A 17,124-nucleotide genomic window follows, 5' to 3' on the forward strand; every position below is an offset into this window, starting at 1 on the left:
TGACTGCCATTGTGGTACAAAAGGTGGGGCCAACTCTGAGGGATATAACTCATGCTTGAGAACTTCTCAGGGACAGGTTACAGCTGGTTTCCAGGTGAGATTACTTCCTTGCTTAGCTTTTCTCCCTGTTCTGTCCTGCTTTCCTCCCTCCTGTTTTTCTGAGAGCACCCATTCAGTAAATCACTTGTCCCCCCGATTCCTACTTCAAGTTCTGTTTCTTGGGAACTCCACCTCCGGTAATTGGTATTGGGTGTGGTCCTAGGAAGCAGACCCTAACAATAGGATTCTGGAATTGTATCACTCTCCACTATATGGTAAGGAGGAGTCTGTCACTGGTGGTGTGTGAAGGGTTGCTACTTCCTGGCCTTCTGTAGCATATGATTGCTAAGATTTTTCACTCATGGTAGATTGTGTGGGATATAGGTGGAAGGTGATGTACTGACTGGCTTAATGCTTTTGAAATCTGAGAGATACAAAGAAATGGTATAAGGACTTAATCATTGCAAAGCAATGTTTAATTCTGAGGTACAGGTTGGTATCTTGGATTTGTTTTGAGTTTCTCTCAGTATCAACTCTACATTAGACTCAAAAGTCTAAGGCACAATTAAGGGATGCTGTTTTACTACACAGTCTGTAAGATGGAACAGAAACATTTACAACCTCAATATGCACACACAAATGTATTCCTTTCCACTTTTTGCAAAAAACAGAAACCAACTCAAAATGGATTAAATAACAGAGATAGTTGTTAACTAACTGGACATTCCAGAGGTCATGCAGCTCCACGGTTGGGTTATTCTGTTATTCTGTGGCTCAAGTCATTAAGAACCAGGTTGTTTCTATTATTCTGCTCTGCCTTCAACAAAGTTTTGGCTTTATGCATGAATCACCACAATTCTAGGTATTTTATTCAGCCACAATAATGCCCACTGTAAGTCTTTTAAGAAGAATTTCCTGGTCTTAAAAAAATAATTTCAATATAATTTTTCTTTTTAATGTTTTATTTTGGAAAATTTCAAACAAAAGTAGAATACTATAAGGCATTTTCATGTGCCTTACACTCAGATTTAACAATTATCAACTCTTGGTAAATCTTGTATTCATAGTCACACACTTATCTTCTACACCGCTACAGCCTGTGTGTAATACAATAAAAATAACAATAATTCTTTAGTATTACTAATTTTCTAGTCAGTAATCAAATTTCCTGAACTGCCTCATAAAGGTTTTTTCCCACATCAGTTTGTTTTTTTGAATCAGAATCCAATTAAAGTCCACAAACTGCGATCGGTTAACTGTAAGTCCGGGGAGAGGAAATCCCAGGGCTATGGAACATGTTCCTCTCCCCTGTTTTGCCTCTAAGGTGGTATTTAGTTCTAAAAGTTTCATCAGATTTGTAGGTTTATTGTTTTGGCAGGAATACACAAGAGGTGGTATTCTCACTTTCATCAGGAGATGCAAAATGTCTGATTCTCTCTGTGATGTTAGAAGTCATTGATCCATTATTTCATTAGGAGTTGTAAAGTGGTGATATTGTAACTTTATCATTGTTTCTTTATTAGCCAGACTACTTCTGTAAAAGGGGAGTTTTCTTCAACTGTTTCATTGCACTGAAGTTTGGTTTATAGAAGGAAGATAGAGTAAGTACTTGTATCTTTCTTTTTTTTTTTTAATAACACAATAAATTGTAGCTTTATTATGTTGGCCATTATCTTTTTAACCAAGATATTATAAAGAATTTACAAAATATATTCTGCCAAGAAAAGGTATATGATCAACTTCAGACATCGCTTGTATCCGTCTGGTTCACTAAGAAAATAAGAAATGAGACTATTTTGGCACACTTGTTCATAATGGATCGATACTAAATCCTAGTGAATAACTTTGTCTTTCTAAAGAATCATTAATTCACCAATCTATTTAGGAATGGGGTCGTTGGTGACTAATGCATTTATGGAGAGGGCCTGAGAGAAGTTTTTCCTCTTTTGTGATAATGGAGTAGTTGCCCTTGTGCAATCTCTAGCCTTGTCCCCATTTTCTTTTTTTTTTTTTTTGAGAGGGCATCTCTCATATTTATTGATCAAATGGTTGTTAACAACAATAAAATTCTGTATAGGGGAGTCAATGCTCAATGCACAATCATTAATCCACCCCAAGCCTAATTCTCGTCAGTCTCCAGTCTTCTGAAGCATAACGAACAAGTTCTAACATGGTGAACAAATTCTTACATAGTGAATAAATTCTTACATGGTGAACAGTGCAAGGGCAGTCATCACAGAAACTTTCAGTTTTGATCATGCATTATGAACTATAAACAATCAGGTCAAATATGAATATTCATTTGATTTTTATACTTGATTTATATGTGAATCCCACATTTCTCCCTTATTATTATTATTATTATTATTATTATTATTTTAAATAAAATGCTGAAGTGGTAGGTAGATGCAAAATAAAGGTAGAAAACATAGTTTAGTGCTGTACGAGAGCAAATTTAGATGATCAGGTATGTGCCTATAGACTAAGTATTAATCCAAGCTAGACAAGGGCAACAAAACATCCATGGATGCAGAAGATTTCTCTCAGAACAGGGGGGTGAGGTTCTGAGCCTCACCTCTGTTGATGCCCAATTTCTCACCTGATGGCCCCCCTGCGACTGTGCCTGTCTTAGGTTGTTCCTCCCTTGAGGAATCTTACCTGTCTCTGGCAAACCACTCATCTTCTGGGGCCATACAAGGAAATGTAAAGTTGGTAAGCGAGAGAGAAGCCATATTGTTTGAAAAGGTTAGCTTTTTACTTCTCTGCAGATTTATACCCTGTGGCTTCTATGCCCAGCATTTGTCTTGAGGTATCTTTACCACTTGGAGGAGTTATGATACTCGGTGAATTTGATATGAGGCACAAATTCTACTTAAGGTTTGTAATTAGGAAGGAAGAAGAAAAGCTATAGAGGTAGCAGATGGAAGAAAACATGGGAGTATTGATTATTTCTTTGACATATATTCTTGTAGAGTACCTTAAGCATGTATAGGTTTTAAAGCACTAATTAAATTGAGCATACACATTAACATAATAAGAATACAGTTACATAACCAAAGCAGATCTATAATTACCAGCCATCTCCAGTGAAGCCAAGAAAACCAGTTAGGCACCTTAGGCATTTGTGAGAATTTGTCTATGATATGATGGATATTGTCCAACTGTACTTGAACAGTCTGAGAGAAATCAGACAAATTAAAACAACCGATTCCTGGGAACTGTTCACATCCCATATGTTCTTTTAACAGTAGATAGTCTGTAGTCATAAGATTTTGGAGTGCTACAACTTGCACTTCTCCTAATTCTTGGTTGAGTTCCAACAGTATAGATCCAGTCAAATTTGTTGTTTTACTGTATGCACAGGCCAGCTTAGATATCTCCTTCTTCATTCCAATGGCAAGTCCAGGAACCGGTGGTATGAATGCAGGAACAACTGCAACAGCGCCAGGATCTTTGTTGAAGTTTTTTGATGATCATCTTCTGGAATGACTCTTCCAGAGAATGTTGATGTTGGAAGTTCTTCTTCATATCATATCTTAGTTCATTTTCTGGGTAGCCAAATTAGGCTTTGATCCTCTGTGTAAACACAAACAAACCCTTTGCCCACACTTTGATATGCCCTTTATACCATTGTGAAGAACTTATTGGAGATCACCACACAGGAACTGTTGTTTTTTTTTTTTAAGAGAAAGGAATATTATCAGAAAAATGTATTTCCATAGCTGATCATCTGACACCCTTTAAATGATCAAAATTAAGGATATTTAAAACATGCATTAATTGTTGATTTACAGTTAGTTTTATCCTATCAGGGAGTAATCCCCCTTTTCCTTTTTTTTGTTATCATTAATATACAATTACATGAAGAATATTATGTTTACTAGGCTCTCCCCTATACCAGGTCCCCCCCCACAAACCCCTTTACAGTCACTATCCATCAGCATAGCAAAATGTTGTAGAATCACTACTTGTCTTCTCTGTGTTGTATAGCCCTCCCATTTCTCTCACCCCCCCATTATGCATGCTAATCATAATACCCCCATTCTTCTTCCCCCCCTTATCCATCCCTACCCACCCATCCTCCCCAGTCCCTTTCCCTTTGGTACCTGTTAGTCCATTGTTGGGTTCTGTGATTCTGCTGCTGTTTTGTTCCTTCAGTTTTTCCTTTGTTCTTATACTCCACAGATGAGTGAAATCATTTGGTATTTCTCATTCTCCGCTTGGCTTATTTCACTGAGCATAATACCCTCTAGCTCCATCCATGTTGTTGCAAATGGTAGGATTTGTTTTCTTCTTATGGCTGAGTAATATTCCATTGTGTATATGTACCACATCTTCTTTATCCATTCATCTGCTGATGGACACTTAGGTTGCTTCCATTTCTTGGCTATTGTAAATAGTGCTGTGATAAACATAGGGGTGCATCTGTATTTTTCAAACTTGAGTGCTGCATTCTAAGGGTAAATTCCTAGGAGTGGAATTCCTGGGTCAAATGGTAAGTCTATTTTGAGCATTTTGAGGAACCTCCATACCGCTTTCCACAATGGTTGAACTAATTTATATTCCCACCAGCAGTGTAGGAGGGTTCCCCTTTCTCCACAACCTCACCAACATTTGTTGTTGTTTGTCTTTTGGATGGCAGCCATCCTTACTGGTGTGAGGTGATACCTCATTGTAGTTTTAATTTGCATTTCTCTGATGACAAACGATGTGGAGCATCTTTTCATGTGTCTGTTGGCCATCTGCATTTCTTTTTTGGAGAACTGTCTGTTCAGTTCCTCTGCCCATTTGTTAATTGGATTATTTGTTTTTTGTTTGTTGAGGTGGGTGAGTTCTTTATATATTTTGGACATCAAGCCTTTATCGGATCTGTCATTTACAAATATATTCTCCCATACTGTAGGGTACCTTTTTGTTCTATTGATGGTGTCTTTTGCTGTACAGAAGCTTTTCAGCTTAATATAGTCCCACTTGTTCATTTTTGCTGTTGTTTTCCTTGCCCGGGGAGATATGTTCAAGAAGAGGTCACTCATGTTTATGTCTAAGAGATTTTAGCCTATGTTTTTTTCTAAGAGTTTTATGGTTTCATGACTTACATTCAGGTCTTTGATCTATTTTGAATGTACTTTTGTGTATGGGGTTAGACAATGGTCCAGTTTCATTCTCCTACATGTAGCTGTCCAGTTTTGCCAGCACCATCTGTTGAAGAGACTGTCGTTTTGCCATTGTATGTCCATGGCTCCTTTATGAAATATTAATTGACCATATATGTTTGGGTTAATGTCTGGAGTCTCTAATCTGTTCCACTGGTCTGTGGCTCTGTTCTTGTGCCAGTACCAAATTGTCTTGATTACTATGGCTTTGTAGTAGAGCTTGAAGTTGGGGAGTGAGATTCCCCCTACTTTATTCTTCTTTCTCAGGATTGCTTTGGCTATTCGGGCTCTTTGGTGTTTCCATATGAATTTTTGAATTATTTGTTCCAGTTCATTGAAGAATGTTGCTGGTAATTTGATAGGGATTGCATCAAATCTGTATATTGCTTTGGGCAGATTGGCCATTTTGATGATATTAATTCTTCCTAGCCATGAGCATGGGATGAGTTTCCATTTGTTAGTGTCCCCTTTAATTTCTCTTAAGAGTGACTTGTAGTTTTCAGGGTATAGGTCTTTCACCTGTATCTTTCTTTTTATTTCCAGTTTTCAAACAGTGAGGCGGCTCCCTATCATTCTCCAAAAGTTGATGCCGGGGTTCTTGTTTGTGGAGCTGAAGAATGAGCTTCACAAACATCCAAGGTAGGAGAGCAAGGTACAGGCTTTTATTTAGAGATAAAGTGAAAGGACAGAGCTCCCAGCTCACACCAGGAGGGGACAAGAGTGTCCGTAGTGGTGCATTGTCTAGGGAGTTTTATAGGCAGTTGAGTATTTTTCGAGAACGTGAAAAAACTTAGGGGTGGGGACTTGTTAAGTGGTCCCTGAATATTAAAAATTAACTTAACTGTAAGGAATTTACTGCCTTCATTTCTCTCTGGGAAACCAGCGCCTTGGTCTGGGAGCATATCAAAAGGCTGCCTGCCCAGCCCGCAAGGGGGGCTGAAGTATTGTCTACTTGCTAAAGAAGCTTGCCTCTTGAACTTCCTGGGTGTTAAAATGCAATCTTATCTTTAAGATGAAATTTTTCCTGCCTTTTACCATGTCGTCTACAGCTGGGTCTGCATGCTAAATTAGTTGCTCAGTTTGCAAAATCACCTTGTCAGGTTTGAAGGAGGAAAGACAGCACATAGGCCTGGGCCTTTTAGCATGCTAAAGTGAATCTTACACATGGTTACAAATGATTAGTATAACAAAACATGTGCTATTCTTCTTTATCTGGGGAACATTAACTGATTTCATTGAAGAATGATTCTAGAGCTTAATGCTTAACATAGAATTTTAGTAGGGGGGTTTCCTTGCATGTAGTTATATTGCTCTGACTGTAAATATCCCGCCCTGCCCCCTCTGGAGGCCCTCACCCTACACGTGACTATATCCATGGTCCCTGTCTCAAAGTGACTGATAAATTATGTTTTAGTATTATTATAAACTCAATAACTTAAACATAATTTAAACATAACTTCAATCAATTGCAGTTATTATCTTTCTTAATGCTCAAATTTCCCATCATTGACAAATGGGAGATTCTGTAAGTCCTTTTGACTCAACCCTAGTAATCTTGGACAGTGAAGGGCCCCCACCAGTAAGATGGCAAACTTCCGGCTTCTCTTTGGGGTCCTCAGTTCCCGCCGGCGCCACCTGAAGCCCAATTACCTCTCGCCCCCCTCTCAATCCCAGCACCTAGCCAACAGCCAACAGCCCTGTAGAAGTGACACCTCAATAAATTCATGCCCCTTCCTATATAACCCAGCACCTTTCCCTAATAAAGTGGAATTCTCCAGTGAATTGCTGCTGTGTGTCGCTCCTTTCCTTTCATTGGTGCCGAAACCCAGGAGACGGGACACCCCAACTGGGCCCTGTCTTTCCCTTGACACCAGCAGCAGCTTGCCCTCGTCCTCTTTTTCCGGCACTGGCTCATCACACTCACCACTCCTCTCTGGCCTTTAGGTAAGTTTTCGCCTGGAGTGGGCCACTCTTCCCCGAGCTATCACAGTTCCATTGACCGTGATAGTCCAGCAAGGCCCTGACGCTCGGGGACGAGGAGGGAACTCTCCCCGCCTCAGGCCTTCATGGCTGCGGCAGACCCTCAGGCCCCTCCTCCGACAGCCATAAACGAGGTGACTCCTTTGTGGATGAGAACGCTCCCTTTTCCCCCCCTCCTCCTTCTGTTCCATCCGCCGAAATCTGTTCTGTCTGCTGAAAATTCCTAGCGCTAGGTACCTCGTGACTCTGGCAAACTGCCTTCTTAGGGAAGTCTGGGTGACGACCCACACTTCCTAAGAAATTCCAACTCGTATACGAGTTTCCGCAGACCACCAAGGATCATCGGGGATGCCCTTTGTCTCCTTGCGGTCTGCTTCCACTCCGAGGATCTCCATTTGTCTTCCCCTGTTTGTCTCCTTCTCTGTCCTTTAGCCATGGGAGACTCCTCATCCCTCCCTAAGGATTCACCTCTTGAATGCCTGCTTAAGCATCTGGCTACCCTCTCCCTGATGCCTGATATAAAACCAAAACTTCTCCGTAAATATTGCTCCCAAGATTGGCCGACATACCCCCTAGACAATAACAACCAATGGCCTGCAGGGGGAACTCTTGATCCTAACATCACTCACGATCTTTTTAACTACTGCCAGCGCCTGAAAAAATGGAAGGAGATTCCCTATATCAAAGCTTTACGCCTCCTCCTCCCCCCCTGCCCTCTCCCAAGTTCTCCTAGCCTGCAAGCCCCCGCCCCCGCAGAAGCCTCCCGTTCACTCTCTTCCCCTTCTTCTCCTACAACAGCCCTTCTCCCTTCCTCCCCCACCATCTCACCTCCTCTGCCTTTGTCCCCCACAGATTAAGCCTGAGCCTTTCAGCCCCCCCTTTAACTAGGTCCCGGGGTCCTCCTCTGTCTTTGCCCTCATCACCTGTTTCTCCCCTGTTAAAGACCGCCTTTGTATTCTCACATGTTTGTAGGGAGAATGGGAAAGCACCTTCCCCCATGTCTGAACACAGCATGGGAAAGCACAAGCTAGAGAACAACCGGTGCAGTCCTTAGAAGTTATCTGTCCACAAAAACATATCTTGTCCTCGAAGATGAGCCAAGACTCCTCACTCTGAAAATAGGGAGACCTTGAAGATGTGTAGAAACACCACCCCTGCTTCTAGCTATGCCCTTCCCCCACTTGCCGATCTGGCAGGAATGGAGAACAAAGAACATTCTGTTTATGCATTCCATAAGCAGTTAACTGGAGCCCTGCTGTAGCTCAGTTAGTAGAGCATGAGACTCTTAACCTCAGAGTCATGAGTTCAAGCCCAACTAGAGCAGCAGAGGCAAGCAGCTGGCGACACGTGGGTCTGATTCTATCTTTCTTTATTTTCTTTGCCCCCCTTCCGCACTTCAGGACCTGCTTGACTAGGCGCGGCTAGACTGCATCACTCCCTCACAGACTGAGCCAGAACCCTTTAGTCCCCCTCAGACTCGGTCCCGAGGGCCTCCCAAAATTATCGCCCCCCTCCAGGAGGTAGCAGGATCCGAAGGCATCATGCACGTTCACGTCCCTTTCTCCTTAGGAAATTTAGCCCAACTAGAGAAATGCCTAGGTTCCTTTTCCACTGATCCGACGACATAAATCAGGGAGTTTCAATGGACCCTCCAGTCTTACAGCCTCACACATCATGACATTTTCATGCTCTTGGCCAATACTCTCCTCCCTGAAGAGCATAGACAAGTTTGGGACTTCACCCAAACGTGCGCTACCAAAACCCACAGGACTGACCCCACCTATCCCCCTGGCCCCACTGCTGTCCCCGAACAAGACCCACACTGAGATTATAACACCGCCATGGGTCTCCGCTCTCGAGATATTTTTGCCTCCTGCTTAATAGCAGGTCTGAAAAAGGCAGCTTGTAAAGTAGTCAATTTTCAAAAGCTCCAAGACATAATTCAAAAGAGAGATGAAACCCCCTCCGAGTTCTTAGACAGACTCACTCAAGCCCTATTACAGTATACCAGCCTGGACCCAGAAATACCTGAAGAAAGACATGTCCTTATGACATACTTCCTAGCTCAAAGCTACCCCGACATTAAAGCTAAACTCAAAAAGTTAGAACAGGGCCCCGCTACCCCACAGACTGAGATCCTAACAGTGGCCTTTAAAGTCTTCCATAACCGGGAGGAGGAGAAAGAACGCCGTAAACAAAAGGCTGATCAGGCCAATTTTCAAATGTTGGCCCAGCTGATAAAACCACAACCTGGGTGCCCCTCTACAAACAAGCCCCCCCCCGGGAGTTTGTTTCAAGTGAGGAAAAGAGAGACATTGGTCAAGGGCGTGCCCCTCCCCCAGATCTCCTACCACCCCATGCCCCAGATGCCACAAAAAGGGCCACTGGGGGTTTGATTGCCCAACCACTCGAAGGGGAGGCTGGATGAACAACCCCCATCCTAAGCCCGCCGTAGTGGGGCTGGCAGAAGAAGATTGACAGGGCCCGGGGGCTTCTCGCCCGACCATTTCCATCACCAAACAGGAGCCCAGGGTTACTTTAACAGTAGACAGTCGCCCCATCTCCTTCCTTGTAGATACAGGAGCCACCTTCTCAGTCTTGCGAGAATACCGGGGCTCTACCACGCCAGCCATTTCTCCTATAGTCGGGGTAAGAGGTAAACAGATTTTCCCATTAAAACCGCCCCCCCCCCTTTTATGCACAATCCAAGACAATCCCATACCTTTCTCCCACTCCTTCCTGGTTATGCCCCAGTGTCCCATCCATTTACTAGGGCGGGACATCCTTTCTCTCCTCCACATTTCCATAACTATATCCACTCCCACAGCCCCCAGTACTCCCTTTCTGATGGCCCTCATAGCTGATGACCCCCCTCTACCCAATGAAAGCTCTGGTTCCACCCTCATACACCCTGTAAATCCCAAAGTTTGGAACATTACAAGCCCCTCCGTGGCTATATGTCCTCCTGCCTCTATCAAATTACGTGACCCCTCTTAGTATATCTGTCAGGCCCAATACCCCCTAACCACTTCAGCCGTCATAGGCCTCCAACCCATCATTCAAGATCTCTTAAACAAAAATTACCTCAGACCCACTCACTCCCCATGTAATACCCCCATATTAGCTGTTAAAAAAACCAACAGATCTTTCCGCCTTGTCCAAGACCTTTGCTTCATCAACATAGCCGTTGTCCCTATCCATCCCTTAGTTCCAAATCCATACACCCTTTTATCGCAGATCCCTGCCTCGGCATCCCACTTCTCAGTCCTAGATCTCAAAGATGCATTTTTTTTCTATCCCTCTGGACCCCTCCTCCCAAGATTTTTTCACCTTCACCTGGATGGACCCATGCACCAGACATTCTGAACAACTTACTTGGACAGTTTTGCCACAAGGCTTCCAAGATAGTCCCCATATTTTTGGACAAGTCCTAGCTCAGGACCTCAAACAGTTTCATCATGATCACTCCAAGTCCACCTTATTACAATACATAGACAATCTTCTACTCTGCAGTCCCTCGTGGGAACAGTCTCAACTTGACACTGCCTCCCTACTTAACCTTTTAGCTTCCAGAAGTTACCGAGTATCCCCCGTCAAAGCTCAAATCTCTTCCCCTCCTGTCACTTACCTCAGATTCCTTCTATCTCAACAAAGAAAGTCCATTACCTTAGACAGAAAACGACTCCTCTCTGACCTGCCCGTTCCCAAAACCAAGACAGAAATCCTTTCCTTTCTAGGCCTGGCTAGATATTTTAGAGCATAGATCCCTAACTTCTCCCTGTTGGCAAGACCCCTATACGACCTCAGCAAGGGCCCCCCTAAAGAACCATTATCCTCCTCACCCTGACACTCCTTCATTAAGCTCCGTCAAGCCCTTGTGGAAGCCCCAGCTCTCCATCTTCCTGATTTGTCAAAGCCCTTCTCATTATACATTCATGAGAGGTCCAGTCAAGCTCTAGGAGTCCTAGGCCAGTATTATGGCCCATCCTTTGCCCAGTAGCTTATCTCTCCAAGCAATTAGACCCCACAGTTCGGAGATGGGCCCCCTGCCTACGAGCATTAGCTGCTAGACAGCTCTTGCAGAAGGAAGCTCATAAACTGACATTCAGGGCGCCCCTTACCATTCTGTCCCCACATCACCTAAAAGATCTCTTAACCTACAAAAGTTTACAGACTCTCCCTCCCTCCAGACTCCTGACCTTACTGTCCTCTTTCCTCCAAAACCCCATTCACCCCCTTTGCCATCCATCCCCGAATCATGACTTTTTCCTCCTTTACTGCTCTCTTGATTTTTTTCCCTCATTCCTATTGTCTTCCCCACCACCCCAGCCTCCTTTGTATGGCGATTCAAAGTCAGACTAACACACAGCATCAAACAAAAGTTACTGCCCTCATTGCCACACCAGACTGCCCTCTGAAAGGCTGCTCTGAGCCTTTATACCTCCACTTTCCTCCCTCCACCGAAGTGTTAACTAGCAGCTACCCTTATTCTCCCTACCTCTGCTTCCTCTATGACCAAAAACAAGCCTATTGCAGGCAATGGCCAGACACCTACAGGAGATGTCCCTACTGGTCTTGCGCCATTCACTACATGGATAACTTCCAGTACCTACAGTATTACTCCTCCAACTGTTTCATGAAATATTCCAACGGCTCATTCTCCTTATCAACCCCAGATCCCTGGGACTCTTGATGGGCCGCCGGAGTCACAGCCTCAGTTTACTATGGGGGGTCCTCAACCCCCCATGGTACCCTTCATATCTCTCGAGAGTACGTTCCCTCTCACTCCCAGATCTCTCAAGTTGCATCAGATATCGGACATTCCGAAAAAGTCATTATCCAAACTCTTGACGGTGCCTCTTCATCTTCTTATTCCTCCTACTCTTGGTTACAGCTCATTCAAGACACCACCATCTTTCTCAACCATACCCTCAACACCGCCAATTGTTTCTTGTGTGCATCGCTACAGAGCCCACTGCTGGCCACCGTGCCCCTTAATATTTCCAACTACTCCTTCCATGCAGAAAGACAACCCCTCAGCCCCTGGCAGACATACCCCTATGGGAACCAGAATACGCAGAGATAATCTCACCATCCACCACTGTGTAGGACCGCCTCCACCCCCCTCCAGCACACTTCACTGCCTCCCAACTCCAGCACACCCTGCATTCTCATCACCCTAATCCCACAGCTTACACTTTACAGCATGGCAGAATTCCTTGAGCTCCAACCTCCCTTGCCCTCGCGCACAAAAAGGGCTGCTTTCCTTCCCATCATGGTCGGTATCTCTTTGATCACCTCAGCCATTGGGACAGGGTTTTCGGGAGAAGCCTTGGGTCACTCTCTATGGGCCAAACTTGAGGGAGCCCTGACATCCACTGCCGATTCCCTAGCCTCTCTCCAAAGACAGGTCACTTCACTAGCTAAGGTCACCCTTCAAAATCGGCAGACCCTATATCTGCTTACAGCCGAGAAGGGCGGCACCTGCATCTTCCTCCGGGAAGAGTGCTGCTATTACATCAACGAATCCAGCATTGTAGAAACTGACATCACCAAACTCACTGACCTTGCCTCCAGCCTCCACTCTGCTTCCAATTCCAACCCATTCTCTTCAATACTAACAAACCCCCTCCTCACCTAGCTCTGGCCCATTGCAGGCCCCATAATAATCATTCTTCTCGCCTGTCTCTTCTTACCCTGTATAATAATGTTCATCAAATCCCAAGTCGGAAAAATCTCTAATCAAGCTTTCAACCAGCTTTTACTCAGGAACTACCAGCTTCTGGCCACAGAAGATCCCTCAACCTCACATGACCTCCTCACCACACGCTGAGATGGACCCCTCTCTCCACTGGAAACTGTTCCTGGAAACAATGGCCACAGACGCCTGGCTCCTGACACCCATATCCTCTTGGCACCATTGGAATCAACAGGTCCTCGACCTATGGTTACAGGGAACCTTCATTGATTTCCAAACCTGAAGAAGTCCACATCTACTCATCCTTACTGTGGGGAGTCCTATCAACCCTTTCCTCCCAATCCTCAAGCCCTCACTCCCTTCTCTGCCCCTGTTCAGCAGGAAGCAGCCAGAGAGAAAGCAACATCCACAACCCCATAGAGGAGAAAGGGGGGAATGAAGGGCCCCCACCAGTAAGATGGCAAACTTCTGGCTTCTCTTCGGGGTCCTCAGTTCCCGCCAGCGCCACCTGAAGCCCAATCACCTCTCGCCCCCCTCCCAATCCCAGCACCTAGCCAACAGCCACCATCCCTGTAGAAGTGACACCTCAATCAATTCATGCCCCTTCCTATATAACCCAGCACCTTTCGCTAATAAAGCGGAATTCTCCGGTGAATTGCTGCTGTGTCTCGCTCCTTTCCTTTCAGATAGCTTCTGTGCTTTTTGGTATGATATGTAAATATCCTGCCCTAGACCTGGAATCAGCTGTTTTTTTTTAAGGAGCCCTGTTTCTTTTTAATGCAATAGTCACATTTAAGGATTTAAGAATTTACGATTTGGGTGACTGAGGGGTGTCCCCTGCTACTGGGTTGGTCATTGTATCTAGGCTTTTAAGTAAACAGAGCTAAGAAGTACTTTTTATTTTAAAAATAAAATACATTATGAATTCATACTGATACTTCCAATTTAAAGTTAGGGCCCCAGGGTTTTTATTTAAACTGACAGATGTTCTAGCCCACTCTAAAAATTTGTATCTCAAATATACCAACATAACTGTTCAAATGATTTACCACATAGCATACAAACTGCAGTCTCAAAATAGCAAATGCTATCATCAATAATGTAATTACTGAAACACTTCAGGATTTATTTTTGGACTACTGTTATCCTTAATGTATATACAGTTACATTACTGTGATTTAAAATCACTTGGGACAGTTCTTCTCTGTTCAATTATGCCACAATTCAAATCACAGTTTCATCTTACTTTTGAGGAATTGACTTTTTAAACTACTTAAAAATTGTTAATAAAGATGTAAGCTACTTACTTGGTTCTAAAGTCAAATCTATGAAACAAGATATATGCAGAGAAGTCTACCTTTTGTTTTTATTCCTTCCATCTAGTTTCTTCCATTCCCCTATAAAAAACTATAAAACTTTGTGTGTGGGGAGAGTTCTTTTATTTTTTATATAAACTATGTATGTGTTTCTTACTCTTCCTTCTTAGATTAACAGTAGTATATTATTCATGTGTTTATCTACCTTGCTTTTCTCATTTAACAATGCACCTGCAGATCACTATTTTAGTAGATGGAGATAGTCTTTACATAGTTGCATAGAATTCCACATGCTGGTACTGATGCCAGGGTTCTTGTTTGCAGAGTCGAAGAATGAACTTAGCAAACAGTTAAGGTAGAAGAGCAGGGAGACTTTTATTGAGAGATACAGTGAGAGGACAGACAGCTCCTGGCTCACACCAGGAGGGGACAAGAGAGTCCATAGTGGTGCATTATCTAGGGGATTTATAGGCGGCTGAGAAACAAAGAGTTAGTGATGCAGACCCATCACATGGTCTCTAAATGTTTATTTTTAAGGAGACACTAAGTTTCTCATCAGGTTTTCAGACTATTTTGCAGAGTTAACATAAGAAATTTACTGCTTTGATCCTTTCTCAGAGTAACAGTTTTTTGGTTTGGGAGTGTATTAGTCAAGGCTGCTTGTTTTGCTTTCAAGGTGAGCTGAGTTATTGACTTGATTAGGACTGGAGGAGGAATAGCAGCATCTGGGTAAAGTTAAAGATAAACTGGGTTTTTTTGCAGGCTAAAGTAAATTTTACAATAGCTTTATTTAATTGATAGAAACAAGACATGGGCTATGCTGAGGTACTTTCTTATCTGGGGGATGTTCAAACATTCCAGGCCAGGTTATTCCTGGCTTTTTAGTTTTAACTAATCTTCATTGAAGAATGCCTATATTTCTAGTTTGATATTTTACTTTAGAGAATTAATGTGACTCTGTCTTTGTTTAATTGTTTAATATGGAGTTTTGGTAGGGGTCTTTTTCCAGAGGCCTTCATCCTACTCTGACTGCACCCACGGTTCTTGCCTCAGTCCCATGGTTTACTCAACCAGGCTTCTATTGATGGACACTTGAGTTATTTCTCATATTTGCTGTTACAAATATTGTTGCAATAAATAGCTTCATGCAAATATCTTTTTGCATTTTTTCCAGAATATCATTGGGATAGATTTCTGAAAGAGGGATTGCTAGGCCAAATACATGTATAATTTTGCTAGCTATTGTGAAAAGTTCTTTCATAGGAGTCATTCCTTTGCATTCCCCAAATAGCAATGTGTGTCATTGCCTGTATCCTGTTAAAATATATTGTGAAATGTTTAGATTTTTGCTTATATGACAGATGAAAAATGATATTTTCCTTTAATTTGCATTTCCTTTAGAGTGAGGTTGAACACTTTTTTCATTTAGTTAAGAGTACATTTCTTTTTCTGCAAACTATCTGTTCATATCTCTAGTGAATTTTTTTCAATATTGTCAGTCCTTTTCTATTTTTTAGAAGCTTTTTGTATACTAGAGATAGCAAACTTTTTTTATGATGTGAATTGTAACTATTTTTCCAAGTCTGTCATTCATTTTCTTACTTTATATATAGTGTTTCTGTAGTTCAATAGATATTTAACTTTAGTTTTATCAAATTGATCAATCTTTTCCCATACTGTTATGAATTTGAGCCATTGTTAGTATAGTAGATAGGAAGAAAACAGTAGCAAATTCTTCCCCTGTATGCACACCCCCATGAAGTGTGACTTTACATCTCCTTCCATCAAGAGATAGAGACTATTTTTCCATCCCCTTGAATTTGGGCTTGCCTTGGACTTCGAGTGGATAGAATGCTATGGAAGTGATTTTGTAAGAGTTCTCACTCTCTAGAAACCCTGAGTGCCAATGTGAAGAAGCCTGAGCTAGACTCCATGAGAATGAGAGCACTCATATGGAGAGAGAAGCCCCACCAACAGCTAGCACTAACTCCCATACCTGTGAGTGAGGCCATCCAGCTCCAGCCCTGAGGATAAATGACTGTAGTTGTCAGAGTGACCTCAGGCATGATCAGTTCCCAGCTGAACAGGGAACAAATTGATGATCCACAAAATTGTAAGCAAGTAAGATGTTTGTATATTAAGCCATGAAGTTCCGGTAGTTTAAGCAGCAATATGTAGTTAAGATAGTTGGGAAATAAAACTTACCTTTGAACTTGGTGCAGACTGGCTTTTGTGTTATTGCATTTCACATCCTTCAATAGGAATGAAGAAAAACTAGCTTTGCCCAGCAGTTCCAGAATTTGTCTGGCTTAACCTGCTGGCCACCTGTTGCCTTTTCTGGAATTTCTTTTAGAACTACTAAATTCCAATGTCATGGCATAAAGAAGGATTTTTTTCCTTGTAAAATTCAATATTTAATTAAAATAATTTTTGAAGCAGCAGCTATCAAATCCAAAAGCAACCTTTTATTTCTGTTTTTGACATTACAACCAATATAATGAAAGTTTTAAAACAGTATTCCATAAGCAGCATTTTTATTATCAGACCACTGACTGATTTTAATAAAATAATAAATATACATTTAAAAAGTCAAAGTAGGATAAAGGAAGTGTGGGGCCTAGAATGTAAAATCAATTGCAGAAGATAAAAATTGGTGGCAGAATCAAATAACAAGTTACTTCTCTTTGATGAAGACAGTAATATAAAAGAAGACTAAGTTTAGAAAAACACAACACACATTCTAATGAATGACATGCCCATGACATTTAAATGTTACTTTAATTGTAGAACAGTCTTGGGCAATGGCTTTGAGATAACTCTTCTGTGCATTTTCTTTAAATGTGAATTTTCTATTACAGAGTACAGTGTATTCCACAGCAAGCTTTTGAGAGTTGAAACTGGATTCAGGGAAGATTAGTTTCTGAATGTGTTAGTGTTT

General features: G+C 42.3%; 1 long non-coding RNA gene across 1 annotated transcript; it reads left to right on the forward strand.

Moving 5' to 3' along the window:
- The first annotated feature begins 8 nt into the window (after window positions 1-8).
- On the forward strand, window positions 9-13,515 carry LOC140849776 (uncharacterized). The gene is made up of 4 exons (XR_012131963.1): window positions 9-94; window positions 1,563-1,640; window positions 5,736-5,831; window positions 12,931-13,515. It is a non-coding gene; the product is annotated as an uncharacterized lncRNA (long non-coding RNA).
- Window positions 13,516-17,124: the final 3,609 nt, after the last annotated feature.

Source organism: Manis javanica, chromosome 5 (assembly GCF_040802235.1).
Source record: "Manis javanica isolate MJ-LG chromosome 5, MJ_LKY, whole genome shotgun sequence".
Classification (NCBI taxonomy): Eukaryota; Metazoa; Chordata; class Mammalia; order Pholidota; family Manidae; genus Manis; species Manis javanica.